Source organism: Mesitornis unicolor, unplaced genomic scaffold (assembly GCF_000695765.1).
Source record: "Mesitornis unicolor isolate BGI_N332 unplaced genomic scaffold, ASM69576v1 scaffold27906, whole genome shotgun sequence".
NCBI lineage: Eukaryota > Metazoa > Chordata > Aves > Mesitornithiformes > Mesitornithidae > Mesitornis > Mesitornis unicolor.
The window spans coordinates 2,025-8,908 of NW_010193432.1; the positions used below are offsets into that span (position 1 = coordinate 2,025).

General features: G+C 39.5%; 1 pseudogene; it reads right to left on the reverse strand.

Annotated features, from left to right (window-relative positions):
- Nucleotides 1-2,320: 2,320 nt before the first annotated feature.
- On the reverse strand, nt 2,321-2,854 carry LOC104542982 (annotated as a pseudogene).
- Nucleotides 2,855-6,884: the final 4,030 nt, after the last annotated feature.

Consider the following 6,884-nt stretch of genomic DNA (forward strand, 5'->3'; position numbering starts at 1 on the left):
AAAAAGAAAAACACCAAAACCTATCAACCAAACAAAAAAACCCCAACACCTCCTTGCCATGTTATGAAAAAGAGGGAAGCATTTATTTTTCACCTGTCAGTAAAATACTGGTTCAAGATATATTCCAGCTATTCCAAATGGAAATAGTATCATGATCCCACATTTTTAAAAATTGCAAGGTAATGGTTATAGCAGCAAGGTTTTAACAGAAAGATTGTTTTCTGTAAATTAATCAGAGTCCTTATCTTGAGTAGGTCTTCTGCATATGCTGCTCTATTGCTTTATAGCCTACTGGATAAGGTCCTCAAAAGAACTCATCTTATGGAGCTGGAGAAAGTCTACTTCCATTTAGTTGTATTAAGCTAATTGTTTCCTATGAGAACATATCAGATGAACAGACCATGCCTAAGTAATGGGTTTTAAATCTTGCCATCATTTAGTTAAACCTATCCTCACTAAGAAGCTTCACGATGATTGCAATACACATTCTCCCTGCAGAATACAACAAAGATGGACATCCACACTTCAGCCATTTTTTTTTTTCAGCTGGGAAACAAACACATAAAGAATATGAATTCCATAAAATGGCCTCCCTTCATGGTTCCCAGGTGCTTCAAGGAAAGTGACCTCCTAGTCTTTCTGGTAATGGACTTGGCAAGCCCACAGAAGGACCCTCTGAATCTACGACCCAAAACTGAGAACTTGTAAGCCACCCTTAGGGTTTAACCTATTTCACAATTCTTTCCCAACCTCAAAAAAAAAAGTTTTACCAAGATGACATTTGTCCTGATTTTGCTGGTATTGAATTTCAGAATTCCCTTTTGATGTTCCAGCAGATCTGAATTTCTGAGAAAACTACAGTGTTTGCTGATAAGGATATTATTCTCATTCTCACTGGCAGATATTTACATTTTACAGTGTTTTGTATGCACCTGTGGCTATAGTTTCTTTTGTTGGTTGTTTATTTTTTTCTTATCTCTGCACCAGAGAAAGGTGAGTATTGAAAGCCTGGGACTCTCTGAAATAGGTGACTCAGCACAGATTATCTGGGTATGATCTATGCTGTCCAAAAAAAGGTGTATTCCATTCCATAAACATCACAATCACTATAACTGGGAAGCTTGCAGGAAATTACTCCTTCTCCTTTGCCCTTCCTCTTTCTTTTTCAATCCCTTTGGTTCTTCCACCCCTCTTCAATCCCTTCCCTTCTATTTCATGATGATGACATGTCTCAGTTTCTGAGCCTTGTCATGTTTTCACTGGCGTATGCCAGTGACTGCTGTTTGTGAGCTGAGTGTAAAGTCATAGAACGGTTTGGGTTGGAAGGGACATAGAATCATAGAATAGTTTAGGTTGGAAGGTACCTTAAAGATCATCTAGTCCAATCCCCCTGCCGTGGGCAGGGACACCTCCCTCTAGACCAAATTGCCCAAAGCACTGTCCAACTTGGCCTTGAACACAACTTTCCTGGAACTTTCCTGTGTTTTCCTGGAACACAACGTGTTCCAGTGTCTCACCACCTTCACAACAAAGAATTTCTTCCTAATATCAAGTTTAAATCTACCCTCTTCCAGTTTAAAACAATTCCCCTTGTTCTATTGCTATCTGCTCTTGTAAGAAGTCACTCCCCAGCTTTCCTGTAGGACCCCTTCAAGAACTGGAAGGCCGGAATAAGGTCCAGTCAGAGCCTTCTCTTCTCCAGGCTGAACAGCCCCAACTCTCTCAGCTGGTCCTTGTAGGGAAGGTGCTCCAGCCCTCTGATCATCTTCATGGCCCTCCTCTGGACCTGTTCAAACAGCTCAGTGTCCTGCTTATATTGGGGGCCCCAGAAGTGTATAAAGTACTCCAGGTGGGGTCTCACGAGAGCAAAGTGGAGGAGTCACACTTCTTTTGATGCAGCCCAGGATGCGGATGGAATTCTGGGCTGCAAGTGCACATTGTAGACTCATGATGAGTTTTTCATCAACCAACACCCTAGGTCCTTCTCCTTGGGACTGTTCTTGAGCCATTCTCTGACTAGCCTGTAGTTGTGCTTAGGATTGCCCCTACTCAGGTGCAGGACTTTGTACTTGGCCTTGTTGAACTTCATGAAGTTGGCATGGACCCACCTCTCAAGCCTGTCCAGGTCCCTCTGGATAGCATCCCTTCCTTCCAGTGTGTCAGCTGCACCACACAGCTTACTGATAGCCGCAAACATGCTGAGGGTGCACTCAATCCCACTGTCCATGTCACTGACATTGTTGAACAGTACTGATCCCAGTACCAATCTCTGGCGAACTCCACTCATCTACCGAGTGCAACCATCTAGCCAATTCGTTATCTAGTGAGTGGTCCATCCATCAAATTCACTTTTCTCCAGTTTAGTGACTAGTATGCCATGCTGGACAGTGTCGAATGCTTTGCACAGCTCCAGGTAGATGACATCAGTTGCTCTTCTCTTATCCACTGAGGTTGTAACTCTGTCATAAATGGCCACCAAATTGGTGAGGCACAATTTGCTCTTGTTGAAGCCATGTTGGTTACCACTAATCACAGTATCCTCATTCTCCATGTGCCTTAGAAGAGCCTTCAGGAGGGTCTGCTCCATGATCTTGCCAGACACAGAGGTCATACTGACTGGCTTATAGTTTCCTGGATCTTCCTTTTTCCCCTTATTGAAAAAAGGGGTTATGTTTCTCCTTTTCCAGTCAGCCAGGTCTTCACCAGACTGCCACTACCTTTCAAATAAGATGGATAGCAGCTTGGCAGCTTCATCCACCAGTTCTCTCAGGACCTGTGGATGAATGTCATGGGGTCCCATGGACTTGTGCATCTTCAGGTTTTTTAGATGGTCTCAAACCCAATCTTCACTTACAGTGGGTGGAGCTTCCTTCTCCCAGTCCCTGCCTCTGCCTTCTGTAACTTGGGCAGTGCAGCTAGAGCCCATGCAAGTGAAGATTGTGTCAAAAACGTCATTGAGCACCTCAGTCTTCTCTATATCCCTTGTGATCAGTTCTCCATTTTCCTTCTGGAGAGGGAAGGAAGCCCTAACTTCTTCCCTAACCTTGCTTTTATCACTGATGTACCTATAGAAAGTCTTCTTCTCCTTTATGTCCCTGGTCAGATTTAATTCCATCTGTGCTTAGGCTTTCCTAATCTGATCCCTGGCAGCTTGGACAACTTCTTTGTAATCCTCCCAGCTAACCTGTTCTTGCCTCCACTCCCTATAGATTTTGTGCTCAGGTACATCCAGGAGCTCCTTGCTCATCCACACAGGCCTGCTGGCATTCGTGCCTGCCTTACTCATTCTTGGGATGCACTGCTCCAGGACTTGGAAGAGATGGTCCTTGAATATCAACCAGCTTTCTTGGGCCCCTCTGCCCTCCAGGGGCACACACCTTGCCTAGCAAAACTCTGAAGAGATTAAAGTCTGCTCTCCTGAAGTCCAGAGTGATGCTTGATATAGCTTTGATGGCTATATTATCATTGTTCCTACCCTTATTACAATTAATTCACATTATTATTATTTAAGTTTGGGTTGTTTTAATTATTAAATGGTCTTTGTCTCAACTGATGAATTCTTTACTTTTAAACTCCTGATTCTTTCTCCCACCCCACTGAGAGTGGGGAGTTCAAAGAAATGGACTGCGTGGTGTTTGACTGCTTGCCGGGTTAAACAAGGACAGTATTAAAACATGGTATTTCTATATCAAATACGTTTAGAATTCTTCAACTTTATGTGTCTCTCAAACAGCTTGCCTGGTGTTACTTAAAAATATCTGTTCTGACATTCTATTTATACCAGTGGGAGACTAGTTCTGACTGATAAAGTTCAAAATCAAACTTAATCTAAAGAATGTATGAAATGTTGTAAATAATGCATGTTGTTCATTTAATAAAAATAATAATTAACACTATTGTGATTCTATAGCTCACCCAAGTTAAAATTTCTGTTACATATGTAAAACATTAATACATTTAGTACATGACAGTTGAAAATATCCCAGCTGCTTCAAAAACTGCAGTGGCATCTTACTATATTGCTAGTCAGCTGAAGAGCACTCCTTAATGCAAAAGCAAGTCATTGTCATATTACATATATTGAAGTAGTTCAGTTGGTATAAGTGTAGATATGAATGTGAAAATAGTGAAATAAATATTTAAGTTTTCTGAAAACCACTGTTTGTGGCTATCATTACCCTGTACTGCAGAACCACAGCTAACTCAAACATGTTAGAAAAATTTGGTTTTATAATAATGACCATTTTTTATGCATAGCTTCATATAAGATCACAACAGTGCTACTCAAATACTGTAGGCATCAGTATCTCTTTCACACATTACTGTCTTCAGCATGTGACATGAGGGGTTTTTGGAGGTGCAGTTCACCTTCATTGTGTCAGCTTTTTATGCCAAAAAAAAAAAAGTGCAGAATTGTGAACTCATCAAAAGAGTAACTCTAAATGTGGTAAAAACTGCTTCTTTCTTTTTTTATTCTTCTGTGCATTTTTGATCTTCAAGTGACTGAATTTAATAACTTATTTATTCATTCATTCATTTCTTAATTACTAATCAACTGAGTAATGCAATTACTAAAAAACTATTCAGATTATCTCAGTGCAATAATTTTCAGCCACACTTATCCATAAACAAGTCCCTTTACAGTGAATGATCACACCTGTATTGGCTTCTATGAGATGAGTCATTGTCCAGCAAGTGCAAAGAGGATATTGTAAATATTTTCAATTCGTTGCCCTGAAGAAGTCTAAATTAGGCCTCTGTTTAGGTTGCAGGGCATGAAAACTATTTCCAGAATCATCTCTGCAGAGACCATAGTGCCAGCAGAGACGTCCTCCTACCTAAGGCAGCTGTTGCCATATCTATTGCAATGTCTCTCTGTACTGGGGAGATAACTGAAGTGTTTAAAAGCAAAGCACTGAAATACCATTCCCAAATATTTTCCTAAGAACACTTCTTTCTAACATGTTTGAACTGGGCTAGAAGAGCAGACATTAACACAGAAAAAGACTTTTGTCTCATCAAAACTGCACTTTAGCTGTAAAAAGGGAGACACGAAATAATGCAAATTTGGTTTGCTTATATCAGAAATGTCTTCATCCAAAAACATCTCCATCCTGAAATGTTCAGAATATCTGAAAACCTCTCTTTAAACTGTTGTGGTTTATATAGTTGCTCTGTCACCTGATGCCTCCTTCCCACCAAGGAAGGGAGGTCGGGAAAAGAAAAGGAGATTTGTGGGATGAAATAGAAATGTATGTAATAAAGTAATATTAATATAAACTAGTATTTATAACAGTATTAATATAAAATACATAGAGTTATACTCAGGTAATGTTGTGGAAGAGTAGGCCTCAGGGGTAGGACAAATCCCTCTTGAAATGACAGCCATCGAAAAAAGAAGGAGGAAGAAGGAAGACGAAGAAGGAGGGCTGTTCCCAGTGAACTCATCAATTTACAGTGAATTTGACATTTATGGTATAAAATACTACTAATTGGTCAGCATGGTGTCAGCTTGGAGTCAACTGCCCTGGGTTTCTGCTCCCCTCAAGCTCTGGAGCTGTTTATTTCAAGACTGCTGAAGACCTTAGTTGTCACATACCAGCATTAGCTGAAAAAATGTAGCAAAGTTTTATTGCTTTGTTCCCATGATATAGTGTGTTGTAGTCGTTACAGAATTGAAGTTTTCCTCAACAGAAAGCTGACTCTAAAATTCTGTAGCAGTAAACCAGGATGTAAGCATACTTAGTTTTTCCCATTTTATTCAGATCTTGAGTTTTATCCTGTAAATTATATTTTTGATACTTTATAAATTAACTATTGCTGTTTCTAATAAAAATTAAGCAACTTTCCTACTACATGCAAAACCCCCAACTTAAGTGTACACAATCAATCTGCATTTCCTCAGAAAGATACCGTAATGGGAATCTAGTAATCCTAACTGCTAGATATTCACAGTGGACCATATTTTTCCAAATTCATAAGTTGACTGAATCAAAATATCTAAGTAGAATGTCAGCAATTTTTTTTGTACATGTAAATTGAGTGAGCAGTAATCTCAGCATTGACTGAGGATTAAGTAGATGGTGAGAAAATGTAGATGCCTTTGTACTCAGCAGTCCTTATAGCTACTAATTTACTACATGATGCTAACTAAATGAGGCTGGCTTCATAATGGAAATATATGGTGCCTGAGTAGAAAAGCTATTATCATAATTATATCTGTTATACAGGGGGTGTAGCAGATTGCAATTATTAGAAGACTGTGAGTTTAAGGCTATGCTGTGTATTCTGACATTAGGAATGGCTTTTCTACTCCTTCAGTTCCCAAATAACACTCAAACAGCATTAAAACATCTTTTTTCTCCTTACAGTTTCAAACACTTACATTATAAAAATTACTCCCCGAAGTACTCAGTTTCCAAATGCAGTTCATTTTAACAGTTAAGGCAATTATGGCTATCCCTGGGCATCTTGTCAAAAGATTATCCTTTTGATTCTTTTGAATGACTGTTTATGTAAAGTTCCATCTCAAGCCATGCACTGAAAGCTGGCCTATGAGAACGAAAAATACCAGCTCTATCCTGTACCATTGACTGCCTTGCCTGTCTCCCCTTTTTGCTTTCTTAGGGGTCATGGTAGACCGAGTATAGAGTTTTCTTAAAGTTAAAGTCTGCATTACCTATCTTTATTAGGGAGTTACATTTCCCAGAATCCCAATTTTCACAAGCTATAAAATATTCCATATTCCATGGTCAGTGACTCTCAAAAAACACATTTCAAAATACCATCACATGATGTCAAAAGCAGGTATATCAGTGTTTCAAATTCAGCACTTCAAGAAAAAATAATTAAGAGTAATATTCACCATGAAGGAGTATTCAGGT